General features: G+C 44.8%; 1 long non-coding RNA gene across 1 annotated transcript in view; it reads right to left on the reverse strand.

Moving 5' to 3' along the window:
- Positions 1 to 25,843, reverse strand: part of LOC136846445 (uncharacterized) — a 798,351-nt gene extending 772,508 nt beyond the window's left edge. The window contains exon 1 of the long non-coding RNA XR_010855393.1: positions 25,781 to 25,843. This is a non-coding gene — a long non-coding RNA (uncharacterized lncRNA). The remainder of the gene's footprint in view (positions 1 to 25,780) is intronic.
- Between the last annotated feature and the right edge of the window lie 1,117 nt (positions 25,844 to 26,960).

Below are 26,960 nucleotides of genomic sequence, written 5' to 3' on the forward strand. Positions count from 1 at the left end.
AGGGCGTGGCAGTATTGGCCAAGAGTCACCCCTACTTCAGTGGTACTCTGCAGCCATGGAAGTTCTCCGATGGCTGACATAACAACAAATTGTGCCCTTGCCCTGGGCATAGACCAGAATAAACACAACACTGCCACCTACAATCAAAATTAAGAACCACCACCCCAACCATTAAGAACTGGGGGGTATTCCAGGTACACTGTACCCCCAGGCCTCCCTTTAACTCACTGACCTTACAACATGGTGAAGAAACAGTAGAAGGACAGAGAGCCCCTACGCTTCTTTTCCCAACCATGCCAGCCACGGATCCCGGAAGTTGGCGCCGAGAGCTCCACTGTTGACAACGAGCGCCCAAATGTTGGCACTGAATGCTCCACAGTCAGAAGTTGGCACCAATCGGTCGGGTGTGGAAGATTGACGAAGCAGGGGCCAAGCAAGTTGAAAAAGAGGGGCACTCCGGGCTGAGTGCGAGCGTTTGAACCTCATGAGCTTTGATGTTAAGGGAAGATAAAACATCTTCTTGAAGTTGAAAATGCACTTCTGTAATCGAACTTCTAAAGAAGAAAGAAAGTGCATTCTTTGACAGAATGCATGAAGGGTTCTTCAATGAGCCTCGAAGCTTGTCGGAGGGTCCTCTGATCTTTTCTGTCTTCTGAAGATAGTACTTCAGGCTCCCAAAGGACAAAGAAGTCTCTCTTCCTCCTCTGGCCCTAGGACGTCCGTTACTCTCTTAATAATGAACGAGCAAGGCCACGGCTTGGAAACGTCCTCATCCTTGGCGAGGAAACCAAGAGAGAGAGAGAGAGTATACTGCATTTCCATTTGAAAAGCCTACTTTCATGTTGAAGGCTTGCTGCTCGCTAACGCATTTGGCGACTGCTAATGCCACGACAAAGAGAGTCTCCCTCATGAGATTCTTAAAAGAGGTCGAGCTGAGGTGTTCGAAAGTTGAGCTCGTAAGCTACTTCAGAATAACATCCAAATTCCAGGATTTTCTAATTTAGAGGTGTCATGATCAGTCGTTACTGTATTTCTTTGAAATGACCTTCAAGGTAGTTTCCTTGTTTCTCCTGTGCTCTGGTGTTTTCGTCGAGTTGATGAAGGTTACATTATCACAGGCAGAGTTTCAACGTTAGTCAGGTTTTGGGTCTCATCTAGATTGCATCTTTGGTGATACACAGCCAAGAAGCAAGTCTTTCTCGAGTAGCAGACGACAGTACCCTTAGTTTCATACAACCCAGAAGGCAGTAGCAGTATGGTGTGATAGAACAGCAAGAAGTCATTTAGATGATTAATGGGTATGATGAACCTTTTAATTTCAGAGAGAGTATGGAGACCTCTACGTTTGGATGTGTGGTTGACTTCTTTAGGCAACAAGAGGATTTTAAGATGGTTATATACACTGTCTTGAGTCAGCGTATCGGCAAATTCTTGTGTCGAGGATGTATTCCTGTTGTGACCACTGGTTGCTGGTCATTTGTTGATTTGACTGATTTCGTTTGCTTATTTTTATCCTGTTGGCAGTGAATAACTACTTCAACATTTTGAGGGATTGTCAGTCGGCATTGCTTTGGTGTGTAATGATCACCGTAATTATTATGCATCCTATTAGTTTATCTGAATCTTGATTTATTATATTTATTATAACAATGTTTACTGTACTTGAGCAGAGATGTGGTTCTGGTAATGATTTACTTCATGTTAAACTATTTAATGTTCATTTATTTAAGAACCTGATGAACCAGGAAGTAGTTCATGACAAACTGGCAACCATGACAGGATCGGTTCTGTGGTGGCCAGTGGTTCTCTGGCAGTCTTGAGGGAGTGAGTGTGTGGGCAATTTAAAAAAATTTTTTGTAAAAAATTTTGTTTTTGCTTAGGTAGGGAGGTATTATGGTATTTCTACTGTTTGAATTTGTAACAGCCTTGTGTGGATTGCTTGGTTGTTTTACCTGCCCTGTAAAGTCACCACATCGGCGCCAGCGTAGTGTTTCGGCGGCGCCATTAATTAAGTCTCCGCTGAGCATGTTTTCTTTGGTGACTTCCCATTTTCTTCAAGTTCAATTAGTCACGCCTAAAACGTGCCAGGTCACGCATTTTTAATCATTTTTACTTTATGCGTATTTATACAAATGTCACACATTGTGTATCACATGACCAGTAAGGTGGGTCGTCACACGCAGTCGGGGTAGGCGAAGTTCCCACAGCCAGGGCGCCGCCGGCCACATCCACATCGACGTCGTCGGGCCTTCCCCATCAGGCGGATCCAGATACCTCCCTGACGGTGGTAGACCGTTCGACGAGGTGGCCCGAAGCCACACCCATGCAAGAAGCCACCGCCAGCGCCGCGCCGCAGGCCCTGCTCTCCAGTTGGGTTAGCCGCCGGCGTCCCGGACCACATCACAACCGACAGGGGCCCCGCTTCCTCCGAGTGGGTCTGCCCTGGCTCAACTGCTGGGAACCACGCACCACACCACCACAGCGCACAACCCAGCGGCCAACGGCCTGGTCGAACGGTCCCACAGGTCCCTAAAGTCATCCTCATGGCCCGCTGCACCGCCGAGGACTGGAAACATCAGCTGCCGTGGGTCCTCCTCGGGTTGAGAACTGCCCCAGAGCCAACGGCACCCCATCTGCAGCTGAACAAACCTATGGGGAACCCCTCGTGGTGCCGGGAGAGCTCGTGACGGATGAACGCCACTCCCCATCACTGCAGAGGCTCCGCGACATGGCCGGCAAGTTCGCCCCTTGCAGGCGCTCATACATCGACAAAGCAACCACCTTCACGCTGCCACAGCTGTCATCCGCCACCCACGTCTTCGTCAGAGTCGACGCCGTCCGTCCACCACTAACCAAGCCCTACAGGGGACCCTTCCGCGTGCTGGAACGAAACAGCAAGGCGTTCCAGCTGGCACTCCCGGCAAGGACGACTGGGTTTCAATAGACCGGTTAAAGCCCGCCTTTCTGTCGGAGAGTCCCGACAGCGATGCAGCACCCCTTCCGCCCAACCGCACACCAGCACGCCCTCACCCCGCAGGCGCGGCCGCCCCAGGAAGGGACCGCCTAACCAGCAGCCTCACAGGCGGAGACCCTCCGTTATCTTCAAGGAGCCGCGGCACCCTTCAGCGTCCCAGCAGATACAGGGGATTAGTCAGACGCGTCCCTCGTCTTGGGGGAGTATTTGTAAAGTCACCACATCGGCGCCAGCGTAGTGTTTCGGCGGCGCCATTAATTAAGTCTCCGCTGAGCATGTTTTCTTTGGTGACTTCCCATTTTCTTCAAGCTCAATTAGTCACGCCTAAAACGTGCCAGGTCACGCATTTTTAATCATTTTTACTTTATGCGTATTTATACGAATGTCACACATTGTGTATCACATGTTTCTTCATTCACAGGCATCAAGACTGTATCCATATTGTAGTTCTGTATGTTTTGTATTGTAATTTGTACTCGTTCACTGCATATTATTGTTTATTGTTTCGACCTCTCAGGTCACAGTCAATTCCATTGTCTCTCGCGAGCCGGCGCCAGTCGGCCGCTATATAAACTGCCTGGATCTGTAATAAAGTAGCAGTAACTTTTACCTGCTCGTTTCTTTGACACCTTACAGCCCTCCTGTGTTTTTGTTATGTTGGTGCAAGGTGATGTTTGCTGCCCATTCTTTTTTAGATTCAGTTAAGGTTAACCCAGCAGCAGATTTACATCCCAACAGCAACGGGTGATGGCTACCTGTTGGCTGCTGCAGGTCAAGGAGGAGATCGTCCTGCAGGTTGAGGATGAGGTTGGCAGTTAAGGACTCGACAGCAACAGGTGTTGGTTACCTGTTGGCCACTGCAAGTCAAGGAGGAGATCATCCTGCAGGTCGAGGTTGATGTCCTTCAGTATGGAGTTGTTACTTGGAGTAGCTGGTGTTCGCTACTTTTATGTGGTCTGCAGTTCAAGGATGAAGGATGGTTAAACCATAACCATTGCAGGAGGATTCATCCTTGTGACCTCTAAGGGTGTTGTAAATGTGTGTGAAGTCTACAGTTTTCTTACTGATTGTTTGTTTATTGCTGTTGGTCTATGGTTGTTTCCGTGTTTATTGTTGATGCTAATGAGCAAGTGTATGGCTCAGGTGTGTGTTTATGTCATTATTGTTGATGTTGACGATCAAGTGTATGGCTTAGGATATTTTCATATCAAAATAGGATGGGATGAGCAAGTGCATGGCTCAGGTGTTTGTCATTATTGTTGATACTGATGAGCAAGTGTATGGCTCTGGTGTTGGGCAGGTTTATGGCCCTAATAATGTAATGGTGTCAAACTTTATTATTTCATTTATTGTCAACTTCTGCTGCTGTAATCCATTTTTATTATGCTTTTGGCTGGAACCTTAACTCAATTGTAATTATGTAAATGGACTTAGAGATAATTAATAAATAGGTTTGAGGTTACTTTTGTTGTTGTTTTGCTCCTTCTTCCTTGTTTTGCTTTTGGACTCCCTGGTCTCTCCAGTTCCAGTCCTCATTTATTTAAGAACCTGATGAACCAGGAAGTGGTTCATGACAGGAGGTTTCAAAGGAACTGGTAAGGTCACTGAGGTCTTAAAACAATAACCTATACCCTTTGATGGTAGAGGGAGACAACTTCCTATCGGTCCTCAGGAAAGGTAAAAAGTCAGTTAACTGGTTTATAGAGGTTCTAGAAGAAGAGATGTTATTTTGTCAGTACCATTCCCTGAAAATTGCCCACTTGGATTGGTAGAGCCTGCTAGCATTAGATCTTTTGCTTCCAACAAAAGCTTCTGTAGCTTGCTTTGAAAAGCCTTTTCACTCTGACGAGGCTCCTGACAGTCTGCAGCCTGTTATGGTCAGAGAGGACAATCCCTATGGGACCTTAGGATGAGAGCTGTTTGAACACTGACTGTCTTTGTGGCAGAAGTCTTGTGGGAAGAGAGGCTGTTTGAACACCGACTGTCTTTGTGGCAGAAGTCTTGGAAGTCCATTCTCAGACAGCAGATCCGGAAACCATTCCTTCCTGGGTCAGAACGGAGCGACCAGGGTCATTGAGACGTTCTGGTGGGAGGAAAATTTGTTGATTGCCTCCCTGATCAATCCCAAAGGTGGGAAGGCGTGGACATCTAGGCCCATCCAATCTAACAGCATGGCATTCGTCGGCCATGTTGCGAAGAGGTCCACAGCTGGTTTGTCTCAAAGTTTCCAAAAATTGTTGCATACAAGGAGTCCAGAGTCTCCTCCATCAGCAGCACCTGATTGCAGAAATTCAATTCATCTGCAAGGACGTTCATTTTTCCCCACAGGAAGCGAGTAATAATCTTCACCTGATACTGAACTGCACAGACAAGGTCTTTTGCCGACTTGTAGAGAGAGGAGTGGGTGACCCCTTGTTTGCAGACATAAAACAGTGCCATGGTGTTGCCTGCATAAACCGCTACTGCTTTGCCAGAAACTAAAGGAGAAAAAACCTAGAGACTCAGTGAATGGCCCTTAGTTCCTTCACATAGATGTGGAGCTCTCTGATCTACAGGCCACATCCTTGAGATCTTCCGACTCCTTAGAAGGGCTCCCCAAACCTCCTAAAGTGTCGAAATAAAATTCTAGGTGCAACAGTAGAAGAGACTCCCCTCTCAAAGTCTTTCTCTGCCAACCACCATCAAAGTTCCCTCTTGATCTCTGAGGAGATGGGAGAAGGAAGGAGTACGGTTGGGTTTTCACACTCCAGCATGATTTAGATAAAACTGAAGAGGCCTCATGTGAAGCATGACCCTCTTTACGAACGGTTCTACTGAAGCCCAGGTCCCCAGCAGCCTCATCTGCTGAAGCACTGAGCATGTCCAAGGAGGGTGAAGCAGCCACTCTTCCATATAGAGACAAACATTGACATCGGGAAGACGAAGCCATTTCCCAAGAGGGACTAGGATTCGAGTGAACACCTGTGGGGCGGTGGACAGGCAGAAGCACAAGGCTCGAAACTAGAGAACTTTGCCCTGATATACAAAGTGCAGGAATTTACTTGAATCTGGATGCATCAGGACATGGAAAAAGGTATCCTGCATGCCCACGGTGGCCATCCTGTTGCCCTGATGAAGAGAGGACATGACCTATTAACTGGTTTCAATATGAAAATGATATTTTTATGATAAAATAAAGTTTTGTACATACTTACCCGGCAGATATATACTTAGCTATAGTCTCCGACGTTCCCGACAGAAATTCAAATTTCGCGGCACACGCGACAGGTAGGTCAGGTGATCTACCATACCCGCCACTGGGTGGCAGGAATAGGAACCATTCCCATTTTCTAATCAGATTTTCTCTTCCACCTGTCTCCTGAGGGGAGGCTGGGAGGGTTATTAATCGTATATATCTGCCAGGTAAGTATGTACAAAACTTTATTTTATCATAAAAATATAATTTTTGTACATGCAACTTACCCATCAGATATATACTTAGCTGATTGGCACCCTTGGAGGAGGGCAAGAGACAGCTAATAACTAAAAAACGGGAAAACAACATATGTTGTAGGATATACAAAAAACCATGGTTCTTACCTGATTGGGCAGAAGACTTCATGGATACTGTCTATGAGTCTGCTTGCCTCAAGAGCTTCAGCGAGGATGTGACCTATGACTGACAGCCCTTCTGGATCGTGTCAATGGGGGATGACCCACTTACATGACAGAGCCTGTTATGGATCGTGTCAATGGGGGCTGACCCACTTACATGACAGAGCCCTTTACCTGAATCATATCAATGGGGGCTATCCCTCTTACATGACAGAGCTAGGTATTAACAAAAAACTACAAGGAGCTAAACAACCAATCCCGACCACCTGACCAAGCCTAACCTTGTTAGTGATACGAGATGAAAGGGAGGCTTTACCCAACACTCTCTTCCAACCGACCATAAAAAACACATCACCACGCATTAAAAGAAACAACTAACATAGCTAGACTAAAAAGGATTAGATTCAGCTCCTTGACCCAGCACCGAATCCGCGGATACGTAAGCTCCGAGAGAGAAGCACTTCTCATAAGTAACACGCACATCTCTCAAATAATGAGAAGCGAACACCGAATTACATCTCTAGTAAGTAGAGTCCACAATAGACTGGAGAGACCAAGACTTGTGAAAAGCCAGAGAAGTAGCTATGGCTCTCACCTCATGTGCATTAACTCTCAGGAGCTTCAAGTGCTCGTCCTTGCAAGAAAGATGCGCCTCCTTGATGACGTCTCTGATAAAGAATGCCTGGGCGTTCTTAGAAATAGTTCTTGTAGGATCCTTTACTGAGCACCAAAGACTTTCAGTATTGCCTCCGAGCTGTTTCTTTCTATCTAGATAGAATTTAAGGCTTCTCACTGGACAGAGAGTGTTCTCCAACTCTTGTCCTGTTAAAGTCGAAAGTCCTTTGACCTCAAAACTCCTAGGCCATGGCTTGGAAGGGTTCTCATTCTTCGCTAGGAAGAGAGGTTTAAAGGAGCAAATCGCAGAGTCCTTTTTAAAACCGACTGTACCTTCCAAAGCCTGCAGTTCACTTAATCTCTTCGCCGTAGCAAGAGCAAAAAGGAACAAAGACTTCCTAGTCAGATCCCTGAACGAAGCCGATCGAGGAGGCTCAAACTTCTCGGACATCAGGAATTTCAAAACCACGTCCAAATTCCAGCTGGGAGGTCTAGGGGACTTGTTTTTAGACGTTTCGAACGATCTGATAAGGTCGTGAAGGTCCTTATTCTCCGAGATGTTCAGATCTCTATGTCTAAAAACCGAAGAAAGCATACTTCTGTATCCCTTAATGGTGGAAACCGCCAGATTACAATGTTCCCTTAAGTAAATAAGGAAATCCGCGATGTCCGTTACAGAGGTACTAGAAGAGGACACTTTCTGAGCTCTGCACCATCTTCTAAAAACCTCCCACTTCGACTGGTAGAGGCGCAAGGTAGAAGATCTCCTGGCTCTGGCGATAGCCTTTGCAGCCTTGCGCGAAAAACCCTTCGCTCTAACCAATCCTTCGATAGTCTGAAGGCAGATAGGTTGAGAGCGGGGAGATTCTTGTGGAATCTGTCGAAGTGGGGCTGTCTGAGAAGATCGCTCCTGAGAGGGAGCGACCTGGGAAAATCCATCATCCATTCCAGTACCTCTGTGAACCAGTCTTGAGATGGCCAAAGGGGTGATCAGGGTCAATTTGGTGCCTGTCGAGGCAGCTGAACTTTTCTTACTACTTCCCCAGGATCTTGAAGGGGGGAAAAGCATACCCGTCCAGACCTTCCCAATTTCGGAGAAGACTGTCTATCGCTACTGCTCTGGGGTCCGAGATAGGGGAGCAGTAGGTCTCCAGTCTTGCGTTCCAATGAGTGGCGAAGAGGTCGATATTGGGTCTCCCCAAAGGCTCCACAGCCTTCGCAAACCTCTGATGGAGGGTCCACTCCGTGGGAAGAACTTGGTTCTTCCTGCTTAGTAGGTCTGCTCTCACATTCCTTTCCCCCTGTACGAACCTGGTGAGGAGAATGATGTTCCTCTCCTCCGCCCACAGCAGCAGCCTCCTTGCTGTGTCGTAAAGGGAGAAGGAGTGTGTTCCTCCCTGCTTCCTGATATAAGCCAGGGCTGTGGTGTTGTCCGAATTGACTAGAACTACCGACCCCCTGACTAGAGGTTCGAAGTGGACGAGTGCCAGATGGATAGCTTCGAGTTCCTTCTTGTTGATGTGCCAGGACATCTGTTCTCCTTCCCAGATGCCTGACACTTCTTCCGAGCCTAGTGTTGCTCCCCAACCCGATTCCGATGCGTCTGAAAACAACACTAGGCGAGGGCTCAGCGGTTGAAGAGGAATTCCTCAACCCAGCTTCTGGGGGTCCAACCACCAACGGAGATGTTCCTTTATCTGGCCCGAAACAAGGAAGGAATCTGTTAATTCTTGGGACTTCCGATCCCAATTTCCGTTCAGGAAGAACTGAAGAGGTCTTAGGTGCAGCCTTCCTAGAGAAACGAACTGCTCCAGCGAGGAAATGGTCCCCAGCAGACTCATCCACTCCCTCGCGGAACAACTGTCCTTCTCTAAAAAGGCTGTCACCTTCTGCAGGCAGCGTTCCCTTCTTTCCAGGGAGGGAAAAGCTTGAAAACCCCGAGAATCCATCAGAATCCCCAGGTAGACAATCCTCTGCTGAGGAATCATCTGGGATTTCTCGAGGTTTCCTGAAAGTCCTAGGGACTGGATCAATTTTAAGGTGAGAGATAGGTCCTCCAGACAACGGTCTCTCGAATGGGCGCGAATCAGCCAATCGTCAAGATACAAGGAGATCCTTACCCCCTCTAAATGTAGCCAATGAGCCACATTTTTTAGAATGCTCGTGAACACTTGGGGGGCTGTCGAAAGTCCGAAGCACAGAGCCCTGAACTGGAAGGTTCTTCCATTGACCAAGAACCTGAGGTACTTCCTGGAGGAGGGATGGATGGGTACGTGGAAGTAGGCATCCTGAAGGTCGAGGGACACCATCCAATCCCCTGGACGAAGAGACGACAGAACAGAGGATGTCGTCTCCATCGAGAACTTCTTCTTGATGACAAAAACGTTCAGGGCACTCACGTCCAGCACCGGTCTCCAACCCCCCGAAGTTTTCGGCACCAGAAAAGCCGATTGTAAAACCCCGGGAATGAAGATCTTGAACCGGGTTCTATGGCTGCTTTTGCCAGCATTTGATCGACAGCTAGCAGAAGGGCTTGTCTTCGAACAGAGTCCTTGTATCTTGCTGATAACTCCCTTGGAGTTGTTGTCAAGGAGGTTTTTCCCTGAAGGGGATGAGGTATCCTTTCCTCAGAATGGAGAGGATCAGTCGTCCGCCCCCTCTGTGCCCAGACCTTCGGCAAAGTTCAGTAGTCTGGCACCCACTGGCATCTGGAGGACTTGATTCTCACTTGGACTTCCTGACTGGGAGTCCTGAAGGTCTTACTCTTCTTTCAGGTCTGTGCCTTCTGAAAGACCTGGTACCTCGAAAGGGCTCCTGAAAGGGAGCCTTCTCCTTCTTTGCAATTGGCGCTGCAGGTCTCATCCTTTTCGAGGATTGTGCAAGAAGATCTTGGGAAGCCTTTTCTGACAAAGATCGAGAAATCTCCTTTACTGTCTCTTGGGGGAACAGATGGCTCGAAAGAGGAGCGTACAAGAGGGAGGACCTCTGGAGAGGAGAAACAGATTTTGATAAAAAGGAGCTGAAGACGGATCTCTTCTTCAGCAACCCAGTTCCAAAAAGGGAAGTGATCTCCATAGAGCCGTCCATGACCGCCTTGTCTAGGCAAGACAAAACGCTGCTGAGGTCTTCCATACTGATGAAGTCTTCGTCTAAAGTCCTCTTAGCTAAGGCCCCAAGAGACCAGTCCATGAAGTTGAAGACTTCTAGGATACGGAAAAGGCCCTTGAGGAAATGATCCTCCCTTCCCTGAAAGCCTAGAGAAAAGCGCTTAAACGCCTTCTTCATTGAGATCGTCGGACGCATCTTCACCATAGAGGAGGATCTAGAGGTCTTCGTGCTCGAAAGCATAGAGCCAGGAGAAGGAGGAGAAGCAGGTATAAGGGAATCTCCAAACTCCTGAACTAGTAAAGTTGTCAACCTCTTATAGTCAGAAATACTGACATCCTTGGGGGATTCATCCTCTGACAAAACTTCCAGGCCTGTAGGAGGAGGAGAACGCTTGGACGAAGAAGGGCACTTGACAGGAGAAGAGCGCCTAGAAGGAGAGGAGCCTCTGACCACTGAAGAGCGCCTATCAGGGGAGAAGCGCCTGCTAGAAGTCTGGCGCCTGACAGGAGAAGAGCCTCTAACTGACGACGAGCCCTTACTAGGAGAGGGGCGCCTACCAGAAGGGAGGGTGGCTGGGGAGGCGCTTCTATGTGCAGAAGTACGAGACTTGAAGTGAGAAGAGCGCTTGTCCGGAGAGAGGCGTTCTCTAACAGGAGAAGAACGACAACGAGGACGCGAGCGCCTGGAAGGAGAAGCGCTATCTTCCGAGGAAGAGCGCCTAGCAGAGAAGCGCCTGCAAGGAGAGGAGCGCCTGCGAAGAGAAGAGCGCCTGCTATAGTGCAGCAGATTGCTGTAAAAATCGTTCAGATAGTGAAACAAGCATGAAATTTGGCACAAACATTCCTAAGACTACGCTCTCTTAGAAAAGGGCGCTGGCCACCTGAAAATCCAAGATGGCGGCTATTTTTCAAAATGGCCGCCATCTATGTTGAGATTCACTGGTTTGGGAGCATCTATTGGATGGAATATGCCAGTTTTTTTTTTAAACCTCGACTTTTAGGTTATAAAAATTTTCCATACCACACATTTTATTGAAAACCCTTACTAAATGAATTGTAACCAAGATGGCGTACAAAATGGTTGCCATAAAAGTTTTTTTCTATCCACAGCGCTAGCAGACATAGAGACCAACTGTTTTTATTTAATGGTATATTCATGTGATCAGACAGTTTAACTAATATGCCTTTTCAACTGAAATAGTAATGGTATGGTCACATACAACATTGTGTCTAAGACTGTAACCATAAAAAGAAAAGAAGAGAAATACGGACTAAACGCAACCAATCTATGTAGAGGTCTCTCAACCTACACCTTTGAAAAATTCAAGGATAAGAAGGTAGGCATAGCATGACACGTTGGATGCTCAAGCTAGATTATCTACTGAAGAGAGGCAATATTTATCTAGACTTCACATTTGCAAGTGCACAGAGCTGTGCAGGAAGACCCAGCTTGTAGCACTTGCACCTTTCCCGACAGCCTGCTTTGCATCCACATTTGGTAAGCTGTTGGCAACTCTTGGCTAAGGGCGAGTTGGTTGTCCAGAGGACTTGCCATGCTTCACCAGACTTTTGCCATCCCCACTCAGCAGGGTTCTCTGGCTGTGGCTGACACTGGTGGCCTGCCCCCACACACAACCAGCCTGGTACGCAGCACGCTTGGTGTGTTGGAGGAGCTCCTGGTTGGTGGAATGGCCTCATATGCCCTTTGTTTTCTGGCAAACATATCAAGTCTAGCCTCATCCACAGTGCCAGCAGTGCTGGATCTTTCATACATAAGTATGACAAACCTCTCCAGGACCTTCAGGTCACTCTCTTCCACTCTGAGAGGGTAGTGACTCAGTTTGGAGAACACAGTGGAGGCCTCTGGAAAGATGTTCCATGTCTGCCAGGCGGTCTTCTTGCCCTTGCTCGAAGGCTGACACTGTATCACAGCCTGTGAACGCATGGAAGAAGAGCATGCCATTCACCTTCTCCTGGCCCAGAGAGTTGCACAGGTCATGCACAGCAATCCAGCGCAGGCTCTGGCCTTGGCCAAATGCCACCCATAGCTTCTCTAGCCCTAGATTGTGGAGAGTGGAGAAAGCACTGACTGCAACGACAAGAACATCTGTGTCATTTGCTTTAACCGTGATGGTCTTGGCTCCATGTTCTGTGGCATATTTGGCATGGAGAAAGATGCGGGTGTCAGCTTCCTCATGAGAGCACTTTTCCAGTCCCTGAAGACTAGCCTCATGAGTGCTGAGGACAGCAGACCCTTTCGTGGCAATGACAACATTTGTGGCAGACATCTGGGCAACTTTGTCTGCCAGGAACTGGAACAACTCTGTCTTGTTGGCATCGTGTCTTAGGAAATTGCGCCAGTTGGATGGAATTGTGTTCTTGTCTGTCACCTTGCGCCTTCCTCCTTGACCACGTTGGAGCCTGGTCTCAGCTTTGAGGCTGGATGTATTGTATACATCAAATACAAGATGTGATGATGTGTACTTGCTGCTATAGGATTGTATCACAGGCAAGAAGTCGCAAAGTGCATAGGCCTCAAAGGTCTTTCCTTTCTTTGGTGGCAGGCATGGACCAAAGCTGATCCATCTACAATGAGGACATCAGTCTTTGGTTCTTTGTCTTCTAGTGTAACATGACTCTCCAGGACCGAGGTCAGCTGAGACTTCTGACATGTGTACAGCCTACCACCCTCACTAAGGGAAGCTGGGAATGTTTGATTCTCGTGCTGAAGAATTCCTGCAGATCACATTCACGGCTCTGACAGGATATAAATAGCTTTGAGAAAAGCTGGCAATCCTCCTTCAGAAGTTTCTGCTTTGACTGTTCTACAGGAGCAGCTTCTTGCCTGAAGAAGTCAGTTCTGTTCTTCTTTATCGGCTCATAGAAGGAGACTGCATTGTTTGCCAAAGAGTCTGAAAACTTCTGAAATTTAGTGCGGCCTCTGTCAAGGTGTGTCTGTAGAAGTTCTGCTGAGCTGGGGTGGGCAATGTCTTTGTAGTTCCATGGAAGGAGGTAGTGGCAGTAGTTGCAGATGGGTTGTGGTCGATGTTGTCCATCACTGCAGTGGTGAACAACCCTTTTCGCAGTACTGGGGGACAGACCACACCCTCCTCCACATATTTGCTAACTGTGGCATCTCCTAACTGTGCAGAGACCTCCAGTACTCTGTCATAAGAGATACTGAGGCCATACTGATGTAGCATTTCAACCAGGTTTCTCTTCCTGGTTTTGGCATAGACTGAGAGTCCCATGTAGACTGGGAATGGTGTTTCTCTGTCTTTGGAGTGTCTATGAGTTGTTGCTCCCTCTTTGTATCGGGAGTAGCAGTTGAACTGCATGAGCTGTGCAATGGCCTGGTCTGACTTTGATGCTCCAAATCGTAACTGTGACTTGATGTCAGCCCCATGCTCAACCATCCCTACAAACTGGAGCAGGAGAGGAGGCACAGAATTTCGTACACAAGCCTCAGAAAATGTGCCATCAAACCGTGACTGATGATCAAGTATAGACTTTCTGAGAATATTTGCTGCTTTAGCAATGATAACTGCCTCTGAAAGATCAGATGATTGAGCAAGTGCTTTTCCCACATCCTTTGAAATGCAAGTAATACATCTCTGCCAGATTTATGAGCCTCAAGTTCTGGAATTTCTGCCAGAAGTTTGTCTTTGAGTCTCGTGGAATTTACACTTGGTGACTCTACACCTAATTGTTCCAGACGTTGTTGGTAGAGGTGGCAAATATCTGCCAGCCGAAATGTGACTGGATCATCTGAACAAAGGTTGTTTTCAACAATGTATGTCATCAGTTCTGACAGAACTAGTGGATACACATCTGATTCTGACTCAGTGCTACCTTGGTCTTTCTCAAGGCTCCTCAGTAGGACCTTTTTCTGTTGTAGAGGGCACAAAGACAGGCATGGTGATACTTAAACTCCTGTGCAATGACATCCCACCAGTCAACTTAGCAAGGAGCTTGCCATCACTAAGTATCTCTGCACATTCACGCAATTTCAAGTCAAGGCCCTTAGTACTAGCCTGTCTGAGATCAGATGCAGGTGCCACTTTCTCACAAAAATGCAAACTTCATTGTCATGACTGGTTCGGCGCAGTTTTGCACGACTAGTCTCAGTGTTGCTGGTCTGGTCATTGGATTGTCGCTTTCTTTGCACGGTCCAGTTTAGTGTTGTTAAACAACAAGCGACAGTTCACATGGTATTTTGCTGCATTTTTTCCTGAGAGTGGCCTCTATGCCATCACCTTCATCCAGCCTTGCTGGATCCATTATCAGTGGCATTTCATTAATTTCACTGAACATGGGAATGTTCCTTGCCAGCATTGTGTACCCATCATGGTCTAGGACATGATGACTTGGAGGTGATGTCAAGTGCTCACCTCTTTTGTCCTTCTGACAAAGACAACACAAACTCCAGTTTGTTTTCTACTGCTCAATATTGGATTGGCATCACATTCTGCCATGATTTCACTTTTGATTAAGGCCGAGGGGTTATCCTTTTACCACCTTAAACAAAGCACACATTCCTGTATGGGATTCAACTAGGTTCGGTCTCCCTACACCTAGCCCGATCATTCATCCAGTGCCATTTAAGTCCCGTGTGATCTGTACACCATCCGGGTAAGTACATGAACCATCATGTACAGCCCCCATACCCTTGGCTCGGCTCTCCCGCGCTGGCACATCCTGTCTATTCAGGTGCGGCTATCTAACTATAGCTGGTCTGGGGCTGTTAGAAAGCATTTGGGACACTAAACTAAACTATACTACAACTACTAGTCTAAGACTACAGGATTAGTAAAGCTGGATTAGCTGGCACTGAACCCCATGCTGAGTTACACAGCAGTGATGTCACCAGTGTGCCCTGGTTGTGTGCAGACATACACTCTTTTACATTTATTAATTTTCCTTCAAAATTGATGAGTTATTCGAAAGAGATGGCCTCATTAGGATCTAAAACCACAGAAACCAAGATCCATGCTTAAAACGATAATTGTTGAACGGGCATTATTTCTCATTATAATTATTGTTTCTACCTTTTTCTTGGCAGCCATATAGCCCCCATATTTAAAGGTAAACTGTACTGGGAAGCTACAGAAACATAATATTCACAAGAAATAGTATGGAAGAGCTTTACCATATTGCTAGAAGCAAATACATGCCATTCTAGTGAAAAATTAGCCAAAATCTGTCGATACTGGCCGCCATATTAAATTTTTTGCGTGGCCAGCGCCCTTTTCTGATAGAGGGAACTTTAAAGAGCACTTGTGCAAAATTTCATGCTTGTTTCACTATCTGAACGATTCTTATGAAATATGCAATTATCTGCTGCACTACTACTGGAGGGGCGCTTAACAGGAGAAGAGCACCTCAATGAAGAAGGAATTCTATCAGGAGAAGGGAGTTCCGGAGAAGAGCGCCTGCAAACTGAAGGGCGCTTGCTGGGAGAAGGATGTTTCTTGGAGGACCTGATGGGAAGAGAAACATCCTTCCTACGAGAAGAGCTCTTAGCCAAAGAGCCAGCAAGAGCAGAAAGCTGAGCCTGGAGGCCAACCAGGATCTGCTTAGTGGACTCTGAACCCCTGAAGAAGAAGAGGGGATCTTCGAGCTCTCTTCTTCACAACGGAGAACCCTCTGGGAAGCGTTCTGGGCTGGAATCCATAGGCGTCTCCTCTCTAGGCGCCTTCCAGGTCCTCTTCGAAGGGCGCGACTCCTCGGCCGAACTCCACCCGCGCTTGGGCGAAGACGAAGCAGAAGAAGAAAAACACTTCCTCAGGATCCCTTTTCTGTGGCGATCCAAGGCAGCCTGGGACGCGTCAACAGGGGCTGCCGAAGGGACGCCTGACAGTTGGGAATGCTCTTCATCCCCCTTGCGGCTGTCGACATTCCTCCTCCACTGGGTCTGGGAGTTTGGAAGAGGTCTAGGCCTAGGAGCGATGCGGAGCCGGTCAGACGCCCCCTCCACTACACTGGGGACACTACACAAATCACTGTCACTTTTTACCTTTTTCTCCTCCATTGCACGCATCTGCAATTGCATCTTACGGATCGTGGCTTTCATAGCAGCCATCTCCGACAACGAATCCACAGGTTTGACGAAGGGTGAAGGAGCTGAAACCAAAGGAGTGACAGGAGAATCTGCAAGAATGTTAGGGTCTACTTCTACCTCCTTAGAGAGAGACCTACTCGAGCTCCTAGAAGAAGCCTTCCTAGCTCTATCCTTCTCCAGCTTACGTACATAAGCACTCAAAGCCTTCCATTCTTGATCAGTAAGATTCTCGCATTCATTACAAGTGTTATCAATACAGCAGTCATTCCCCCGACACCTCATACATACAGTGTGAGGATCTACCGAAGCTTTCGGTAGTCTCACCTTACACTCAGGTCTAACACACACACGAAAAACCGGTGCAACATTCTGATCAGACATCCTTAAAGAAAAATCCAAAGCCAAATTCAAAAAACAATCCACAAAAGCGTATGCCAAGCCAAAGATCTAATACGTCACCAAAGGTCAGTCCAAAATAAATCCTTAGCGAGCGAAAAATGAAAATCCAAGCAGGAGGAACCAACAACAGATGTTGCCGGAACCAGCGACAGAGAAAATCTGATTCGAAAACGGGAATGGTTCTTATTCCCGCCACCACAGCAAGTTCAGGTATGGTAAATCACCTGACCTACCTGTCGCGTGTATGCCGCGAAATTTGAATTTCTGTCGGGAACGTCAGAGACTATAGCTAAGTATATATCTGACAGGTAAGTTGCATGTACAAAATTTGGTTTTCAGCACGAAACGATTCAGGAAGCTGACATCCAGAACTGGCCTCTAGCCCCTCCCCATGACTTGCGGGACCATGAAGAGACTGTATTAAAATCCCTCTGAGTTGAGACCTAAAACCTCCTCTATTGCTCCTTTGCAAAGAAGGGACTCTACTTCTAGAGAAAAAGCAGCAAGCTTCTCGGAGTGAACCAAGTAGGCAGTCAAGTTGATCGGCGACTTAGAAAAGGGAGGTTTTTCATGGAAAGGGCTGGAAAATCCTTTCATCAATACTTGGACTACCCAAGGTTCTGCCCCTCTGCGGCTCCAATCCTCCCAAAAGAAGTGCACCCTGGCTCCAACCGCAGTGCGAAGGACATGTTCTCATTTCTTAGCAGCTGGTTTAAATAAAGGCATTTTGGTCAATCTAGACAGGGACGTGGACCAGTCCCAGGTCTAGATTAAGGTCCATACTTTCCTCCGCGAAAGGGCTGCTGTAGAGAAGAGAATGACTCGGTTGTTATTGCGGGAGCTTCCTTAGGCCGCTTGGAAAATTGAGCCAGATCAGTTGTCAATTTCTTCTGAAGATCAGAGAGGATCTCCTTAACAGTGTCTTGGGGCAAAAGATGGGGTCTGCCTAATGGAGAGAACAAGAGAGCTGACTTCTGTGTTGTGGTGACTCCTATAGTGGTAAAGGTGCACCGCAGCTCTCGCTTCTTCAAGATTCCCATAAAAAAACAGGGAGATGAGCTCGGAAGAACCATCCCTGCGCAAGACAATACTCCAAACCAGTCAGAAGAGAAATATTTGGCCAAGACCAGACAATCCTCGATTTTTCTAGCTAAAGCCCTCACCATCCAATCAAGGAAGCAAAAAATTTTTAATACCTTGAACAGATTCTTGGCAAGACAGTCCAGTTCGGGCAACAAGGAAATCTTGGCTGTGGAGAATGCAAAATGAAAACCCCCTGGGAGGCGCCGATACTATTTCTTGAGAAGTTTGGAAGGAGGGCTTTACCTTGGTCCCTATTCATGGCCAGCCACTCATCCACTTCTCGAAAAACTTTCTGAGGAAGAGGAAACCACTAGCTTGGGGAGGCAAATGACATCAGCAGTCTGTTTCCTCATAAGAAATGTCGAGGCTGGGAAAACAGGAGCAGCAGGCTCAAAGAAATCTGGAAAATTCGCCAGAAGGAACCTTAGCAACGATGAATAAGCAGACGAACAGTTTCTTTTTAAAAATCCCATAAGTTCCTTAAGCTGACACTTAATCGGGGCTAAAGCAGAATTTTCCTGAGCTGATGGAGGAAGAGGCACCGAGTGCCCCACTTTTGACACCAAGCATCCAAATGTTGGCACCAAACACTCCACAGTTGCCACAGTTGACAAGAGGAGGAGAGCTGTCTGCCACATCAAATTGTCTTTTCAAAGCCGAGAGATGGAAGATCGACGTAACTGCCACCTCATGTCCAGCAAAGAGTCTTCCAAATCTGACGACAGACAAGAAGCACTGAACGAGATGCCTTTTCTGTGGCGCTCGGTCGTAGCCTGGTGCAGGGGACCGGGACAATGACCTTCATCTAGGAGCACCAGCCGATGGACAGCCACCTCCTCAACACTCACAACACTGTCACTGGGCGCAACACTGACACTTGGCGATGTTTTCAACACAAAATCCCTGAAAGAGGAAGTTAATTCCAAAACGGTATTGGCTAAGAATTTTGCTTCACGACTGGCAACAGCAATGGGATCGGAAGCATGGGAACCTGGTAAAGGAGTGTGGGGTAAATGTGTAGGAGGGCTAAGGATGGGAGACATAACATGAATCAAAGGAGAAGAAACAGAGCTATCTTCTACCACATCAGGTAAAGAAGGAATCTCATGACTAGCTCTACTTTTGGATCTGAGGGCCGCCTTCCTTTTCCTATCTTGGTCTAAGTTGTCCAGATGGGATTTTAAGGTCTTCCCTTTGCTATCTTCCCAATCCTGACACTCTGGACATGTAAGCTCTCTACTATATTCCTGCCCCCTACACTTGCCACACTTAGTGTGCAAATCATAAGCCACTTTAATGAGTCTAATTTTATATACACCCCTCAATGCAATAATGAATGCTTGAATAGCTGGAGTCTGACATATTTGCCCATCTTACAAGTAAAGTTAACTAATGATATTACTAAGATAGGAAAAGCCACCACAAAAAAATGAGAGAGAATACTTCACCAAAAATACTGGACAAAAAAAATCCAAAAAAGATGAACCAGCAACTGCACAAGACTACCGACGTTAATCGCAGAAAACGAATTGAAGCTCGATGCTGAGTTGTACCTATCAGTCCTGAAAGTGGGCGGGACCCTGTCACCTACACTAGCGATGGCAGCACCACAGTGAAAATATGAATTTCATCAGACAGCTGTGCAGAAAGCAAGTAACTCTGTAATTGCTTGGTAAGTCACTTACATAAAATGTTCTGTTGCATGATGTTAGGAAGGATTATTCTAGATAAACAGCACTCCCAATATTGAACAGATAACAGATAACCTTCTCTGGCATGTACCATAATACCCTGTACATTGTATCTAACATTTACATTGCAGGACAGGGATTAAGTTACCTTTCATCTGCTGTTATATACCTGACCCTTCAAAGAATTAATTTTCAAAACTGTAAACATTTTATTTTGCAAAATTAACATATAGAAAAACTATTAATCTCATAGGAAACTGTGTACATAATTTACTCGGCACTTGAGGCTATGAAGTGTATGAGAATGCAAGTTGAATTTTGAAGTCATGTTGCAGTTTATAATCATTATTGCATGCAGTTCCTACAATAACTCCCAAATTCAATTGTTTGGTTATTCACTGTTAAATAGGATTATACTGTATAAGTATTACTGTAAGTAGAGTACTTAACATCTGCCTAAAATGTGAACAAGTGAATCAATTTACGAAATGTGACAAACATACTAAAGGAATATATAATACATTTATTTATACTTCCAAACTCTCATTCATCTGGAAAGATGATCAGGAGGTGGGAAAGTGAACAAGGGCCTAGTCTGATTATCTGTCAGTTTTATTAATCTAATTATTGTTTTGTTTTACTTAAATGGGTTAGTGAAGTAGGTGTAGGCAATATACATTTAAGAAATGTATACAAAGTATGCTGTTAATTTTATTGGGTGTTTGTAAAGCCAGTCGTCTCATTATGTTTGGAATGGTTGCAATGGTTGTTGCTGTGACGTCAGAAGAATCCAGTAGACGGTAGGGAGAAAATTAAACGGTGATGGGAGGCAGTCAGGAGTTTGCGGCCATGATGAAAGGTTGTCAGCGTTCTCGTCTGCAGTTTGTTGGGTTGGTTCGTAAGTCTTTCTTTTGGTTGTTGGGGTCGTGAGCTGGCTTGGGCGAGCAGTGCAACGGAAATAGGTGTGTACAGTAAATTTAGTAATTATTGTATATTGGTTGGGCTGGGTTTTATTCAAAGTCTAGAACTCTCTTCTCCTAATTAACAAAAATAATGACAGCAAGTATTACTATATAAAGTTTCATATTAAAATTGATTATTTGGGTAGTTACCTACTGTTATAAATAGCCAATGCAAACAAAAGTTAAGTGTACCTTAGTTTTACCAGACCACTGAGCTGATTAACAGCTCTCCTAGAGAGGGCTGGCCCGAAGGATTAGACTTATTTTACGTGGCTAAGAACCAATTGGTTACTTAGCAACAGGACCTACAACTTATTGTGGAATCCGAACCACATTATAGCAAGAAATGAATTTCTATCACCAGAAATAAATTCCTCTAACTCTTCATCAGCCGGCCGGAGACTCGAACTCAGGCCTGGCGAGTGCCAGTCCACAGCTCTCCCGACTTGTCCAACGAAGAGCTAATCAAACAAGATAACCACTAAATAACATAGGCCTCTATCTTTAAATAAAAAGAAAACTTAAAAGAAAATTCAAGTGATTAAGGAAAGCAAATGATAGATCCAATTCCTTTGAGACAAACACACAGAGGTACCTACAAACACCAAAAATACACCATCCACAACACAACAAAACAGTCCAATAAGAAAAGCACCTCTGGACAAGCAGGATGCACCACACCACCACAGAAAGGATTTTATTTAAGAGGAATCAAAGAAGAGAGGGCAACAGGAGCCGCAATATAGAATTACCAATACATAAGTCAACAATTTTCAGGTTCAGTAGATTCTGATCTCTTGTCTCACTTCTTAATGCAAAGTAGGTCTTGGTGGGTGACTGGGCAATGATTACTTACCTGCATCAACTTTTGAAATGTGAAAAGTCAATGGGTGAATTCAGTGCCTATGGGTGTAATGGATAATTTCAAGTGACACCTTTCCCTTGGTTTCTGCTGCAATGTTAGGCTTCAACCTCTGGAAGAAGAATAAAGAGAGGTCAGCGAAAGTACTTATCTGCATATCTATATACCAGATACAAATAATAAATAAATATGAAAGTGAAGAATGAATGCATGCCAGAAGTCTTAGATTGGTAACAAACACGTTCTACATAATCAGCAACCTTTCTACAAAACCTCAACAACCTGATGCATGATGCCAACAGAATAGGGGTAACTATGAGGCCATAGAATGCTTCCAGTGAAAATACATAACCCTTAATACTATTTATTCCATCAACATTTAACAAAACATCATGGAAGAAACATAACATCTACAAAAAAAAAAAAAAAATTTACAGTAATTTGTATTTTTCCTAACATACAAACCTGAAGTTCTTTATATTTTTGTCCCACCTCAGCTGCCCCTCATTCTAATACCTGGGGCAGTCTGAGTATTCACAACAAATTCTTGGACAAACTTACTGATCCCCATTCCCTCACGTGCTTGGCATCAAAGGAGAGGCCATGAATCTCACTTACTCCCTTCACCAAAGCCAGTGCAAGAAGAAAACAGTCTCAAGGGTCAGATTTCTGTATGACAACTCTCTCAAAGGCTCGTAAGGGGTACAAGTCAGGCTCCTCAGGAATGAGAATCACATCCCACTCATGGGGACTGAGTTCTCTGAGTAGGTAAGACTGTTTGAAGCTTCTCAGGAGCATGGAGATCTTCCACGAGGAAGATAGATTGACTCCTTTCAAACTTAGGCCCAGGCAAAGAGAAGCTTCTTTCAGCAAAGAAAGACAAGACAGTCCACGCTACTCGCTGAAGAGTTTCTCTGATTGGAGAGATACTCTGCTGATGACACCAATTATAGAAGATGGCCCATTTCCCCTGGCATGCAGCCACTGAGGATTTTTGAAGGTATCCAGATATCTCCTTTGCTGTGCAACAAGAGGAACCTCTTGCTCATAGGAGATGCTGCCTAGTCTCCAGATGTGAAGTGCCAATGCTTCCACAGCCTGGTGGGAATCTCACTTGGGGCCTCGGATAACAGAGCTAGCAGGTCCAGATACCAACCAGCATGTAGCCACTTTGGGGCCCCTGTTGACCCAGAATCAACCTGAGATTCAGGGTAATAGGTCACTAGGTTGTCCCAAAGGTGCTAAAAGGCGTGAACAGAACACTGCAAGCTTCCTGTTGTGCCAGGTGGCAAAGAGGTCTATACCCAGAGCCCCCAGGCTCAAAGAGTCTCTCTGCAGTGCCTGGGTTAAGAGACCATTTCGTCCTTATCATGAATCTGGCAAATGAGCTTATGCTTTGAGTCCCTGACATGTACCAGGCAGACAGCTCTACCCAGTGAGCTACTGCCCACAAGTGCAACTGCACCCTCAAACTGTGAAGCTGGAAGGACACCAATCCCCTTGCTTGTTGACGTATGCCACCACTGGTGTTGTTGCTCATAAACACCAAAGGAGTGGCCCATCAATTCAGCTCTGAAACTCCTGAAGGGTCAGAAATGCAGCTTTCAGTTCCAGGATATTGAGGTGCTTGTCATTCTGGTCCCACATACCTGACACTAATACCTCCCCCAGGTGTTCACCCAAACCCTTGTTTGACGTGTCCAAGAACAGAATCATCTTGGGAGGGCAGGGGGTGCCAAGTGGCACTCGGATCATGAGGACTTTCAGTGTCACTGGCGGAGTATTACATCTGATGACACTGAGGAGACCTCTTTTCTTTTCATCTTCCTGGTAAACTTCCCCCACTGTTTAAACAGCCAGACATGGTACTTAGAACATGGGCTAGTCTAATTTCAATCAAGCCTCCTGCATGAGGCATGGAGAGCATGAGGGTCTTGAAAGAGTAGAGGAACCTATTATAAGGCTTGTCCTTCCCTGGGCAATGCCTGAAAACCTGAGGTTTCCTTTCCAAGGTTGATGGCTTAAGTGATTGAGGGTTTGAGGCATAATGAACCAAACAACTAAACATTCAGGCAATACTGACACCACCCTACTTAAACTTACAAAACATTCAGATACAAACAAAATGGGATCACAAATTAAAATGGTCTTCAGAACATTAAACTTACAAACATACAGTACTGTATATACAGTGTATTGTGTTTTAGGATGAACAAATGTAAAATACTGTATTAATCTTATACTATACCTAAATATGCATGAAGAGTACAGTAACTAACTTACAAACAATTCAACATACAAACGGCCATCCAGAAAGTAACCCTTTTGTAAGTGGGATGGTGCCTGTAAGTTAAGATTCATCCCACATAATATCAGTTTCATTCAAACGGCTTGCATGTATTCGTGACATTACTTTACAACATTCAGTCAAAAGGAGGTAATCCTATTACTGGAAAATACAGGTCACACAGTCAAGTGTGATTACAGAGGCTCAAACACTAAACCCACTCAACACTGGCTTAAGCTTTAGATGAAAGGTCAACTGCACTCTTTTACACCTGTGGACATGCAGACCATAATCACATTCTGTTATTCAATATAAGTTTTTCCTATGTTTTAGTGTGTGTTCTCAATATTTCTGGTGCTCAATCTGGTAGTAAATCAGTAGTTCTAGAGATACTGCGCCCCCCCTTATATCTTGCAATGTTGGGGGACCAAAGTAGGGAAACCAGGATTTTTTGGGGAGGAAAACACAAACAAATGAAATACAGGGGACTATTCTGCTCTATCCTAACCAGAAGAACTGTTAAATTAAAATAAATAAGAGGGTTGCAACTTAACCCAACCCAAGGGCACCTGTTTCTTACCTGGCCCCATTGGATGTCCCCCCACCTTAACCTAACCTAGGACGCTGGGTCCCTACCTGGTGAGCAAGGCTGGGGCCTTTGCCATCCTTGACCTCCTAACCTCAAATAACCTAGTGCTTGGCATCACTTAGGAAATATTCAATAAACATTAGACACTGAAAACATTTAATAATTAGAATGAGAACTTGCAGAAGTATCATGGGGACATTTAATATATCCCTGTATCCCCCATAATTGCATTAGTGTATGTATGGGCAGTTCAGTATCTAAAACTACTAATACGACACAGATAAGAACATTAGAATCTTTCAAAACCTGAGCCATAAAATTTTGCATGAAATTTTGCAATAAGATTCTAAAACCTGAGCCATAAAATTTTGCATGAAATTCCGCAATAAAAATAATATAGGGAACATAAATTGTACATCTGAACTACAAGAGCCACTACTAAAGACTGAACCCGGCTTTTTCGAGGATGACCTGACACCAGTGTTTGTGAAAACTTGTTATAGATTTAGTACCTGTTGTCAGATAACTAATTGTGACACTGAAGGTGCATCATCTGCCACAAAGCACCTGGGACACTTTGTGACATATGATTCACCTGCCACAAAGTGTCAAAGGTACTCACAAATTGCTTACAAATGATACAAGACATAACCGAAAGATTCCACACAGGCTACCCTCTACCTATTCTTGACTAACATCAAGATTAAATGCTGACTTTAACAATACAGTTTCTGTGACCATAATATGTTCCTTAACTTCATTAGCAACATAAAATCAAAATGGTATTGAAATGAATGAAAACAGTAACTTCTGAGTTCATGTAAGAACCCAAAATCCCACAGGTTAGGTAAAGTAGAAAATATTTATAATTAGCCTGAACAAAGTATATGCATTTTTGTAACTTTTAAAAGATGAAAACTTTGAGTATATTTGTAATTTCTAAAACATTAAAACATCTATTTGAGTGTTATTATAATAATGAACAACTATTTCCACAACTCAACACTTGGAACAGACCTCCACTGAGAGGTCAATCTGCTGAGTGACCTCATAAATAGATAAATGGATTTATAACACCCAACCCACCTCAACGGTTAGTATACGAACCCCATAAAAAGAACAACCTCATGGCTACAGGTTCTGTGCAGAACTCAACAGACAGGGACTGCCCTAATTAACCTCACAGACTGTGATTATGGAATAATGCACTCAAGTCAAAATACAGTAGCCTACAGTATATATATTTTTTTGGTAATTCTAAGGAGGAGCTCCTCACTGAGATATTGTTTAATAGTAAAGTGAAAAAAGCTTCCTAAAAATGTTGAAAGTCGATTTCGTCATACTTAATAAGAAACACATTTCGTTTAGGGCTATGATCAAATAAATAAGCAGTTATAACCTCCAAAGGCACACAAGGAAATAGGTACTAGGCCTATTCCATACGAAAACTTCCTCTGAAACAACAAAAGTACTAAACCAGGCCTAGATTTCCTTTACTAAATTCAATTTTCAGTCTTCATTAAAGAAAATTAATAATTACAAAACGAGTTCCTCACGCAAGCTTATATCCACCCTAGAGCAATCACCAACTCGTTCTAGTGGCAGTCCAGTGATGCCAACCACCGTCCTCCATAGTTCCCTCAACCCTAAGGCAGAAATTTCCCAGAAGTCCTCATATCTTACGTTGTTGACATTAAAACACACATGAAATTAAACTATAAAAGTACATTTCAGAAAGTCACAAAGCAGCAATACAGGCTCCCTAAGTATTTAATTCAAAAAAAAAAATAATATTACTACATTATAAATTCACTGTATTGGACCTGTGGGTATGAAGGAGAAATTGCATCAAAATAGACGGTTCTCCTGCAAGGGTGGACCTTTAAAAAAATAGTTTCTTTTTTTCTTTCGATAAGGCTGCTTGAATTTCTATTAAAGGTATCGTCTATGGTAACTTGACCACCTGCAATTTATCAGAACGGCTAATTTACATATACAAAGCTTGTATATGTAAATCAGTTTTCTTTTATAAATTGCATCGAATACTAAATATCACTCAAAGCTTCCAACTTTCCGAAATTTAGTGACATTTTCCCTATCAGGGATTCCAGGTCACTGATTCCCTAAATCTGGGGAAAATTTCCCCAGGTTGGTTACACTGCTCAGTCAAGGCCAGCGTTGCCAGATTCCCAGAAAAGTCTGGATTTCTCCAGAATTTTTAGCAGATTCCAGAATTACAAATTTTTTACAGTATAGCTTAAAATCTCCAGAATTTTGCTTGTGACCAGAATTTATTGGAGAAATATCCAGAATTATCCGTAATGTCACTGAAAAGTAGTGCGGTCTCTGCATAAATGCACATAGGATGATTGTTTAAATTTTTGTACACCCATTTTCATACAAACGGCTCGATCTGAGTTCTCAGATTTGGCGTTTTCCCACAGTCTGGCAAATTGGCCGGTCTTCTTATAGAATTTTTCGGGTTAGCTGTGGTATCACCTGAAACCCTGGTCTCAGCAGTCTGTGTTGCGTATTCACCATAGTGAGACATTACTGTTACAATAATTCGTTGTACTGGGAACAAATTGAAATGGATAGATCATCTGATGATGGCAGTGGTTATGAAACACCTACTAGTGTTCCGGCAAAAAGCCAAGCGGAAATATAATCAAAAGTATTCAAAATTGTGGGAAAGTGAAGAAGAATTTAAAAAGTGGCTTCAGGAAAGTAGCAAAG

Source organism: Macrobrachium rosenbergii, chromosome 15, assembly GCF_040412425.1.
Source record: "Macrobrachium rosenbergii isolate ZJJX-2024 chromosome 15, ASM4041242v1, whole genome shotgun sequence".
In the NCBI taxonomy this organism is placed as follows: Eukaryota; Metazoa; Arthropoda; class Malacostraca; order Decapoda; family Palaemonidae; genus Macrobrachium; species Macrobrachium rosenbergii.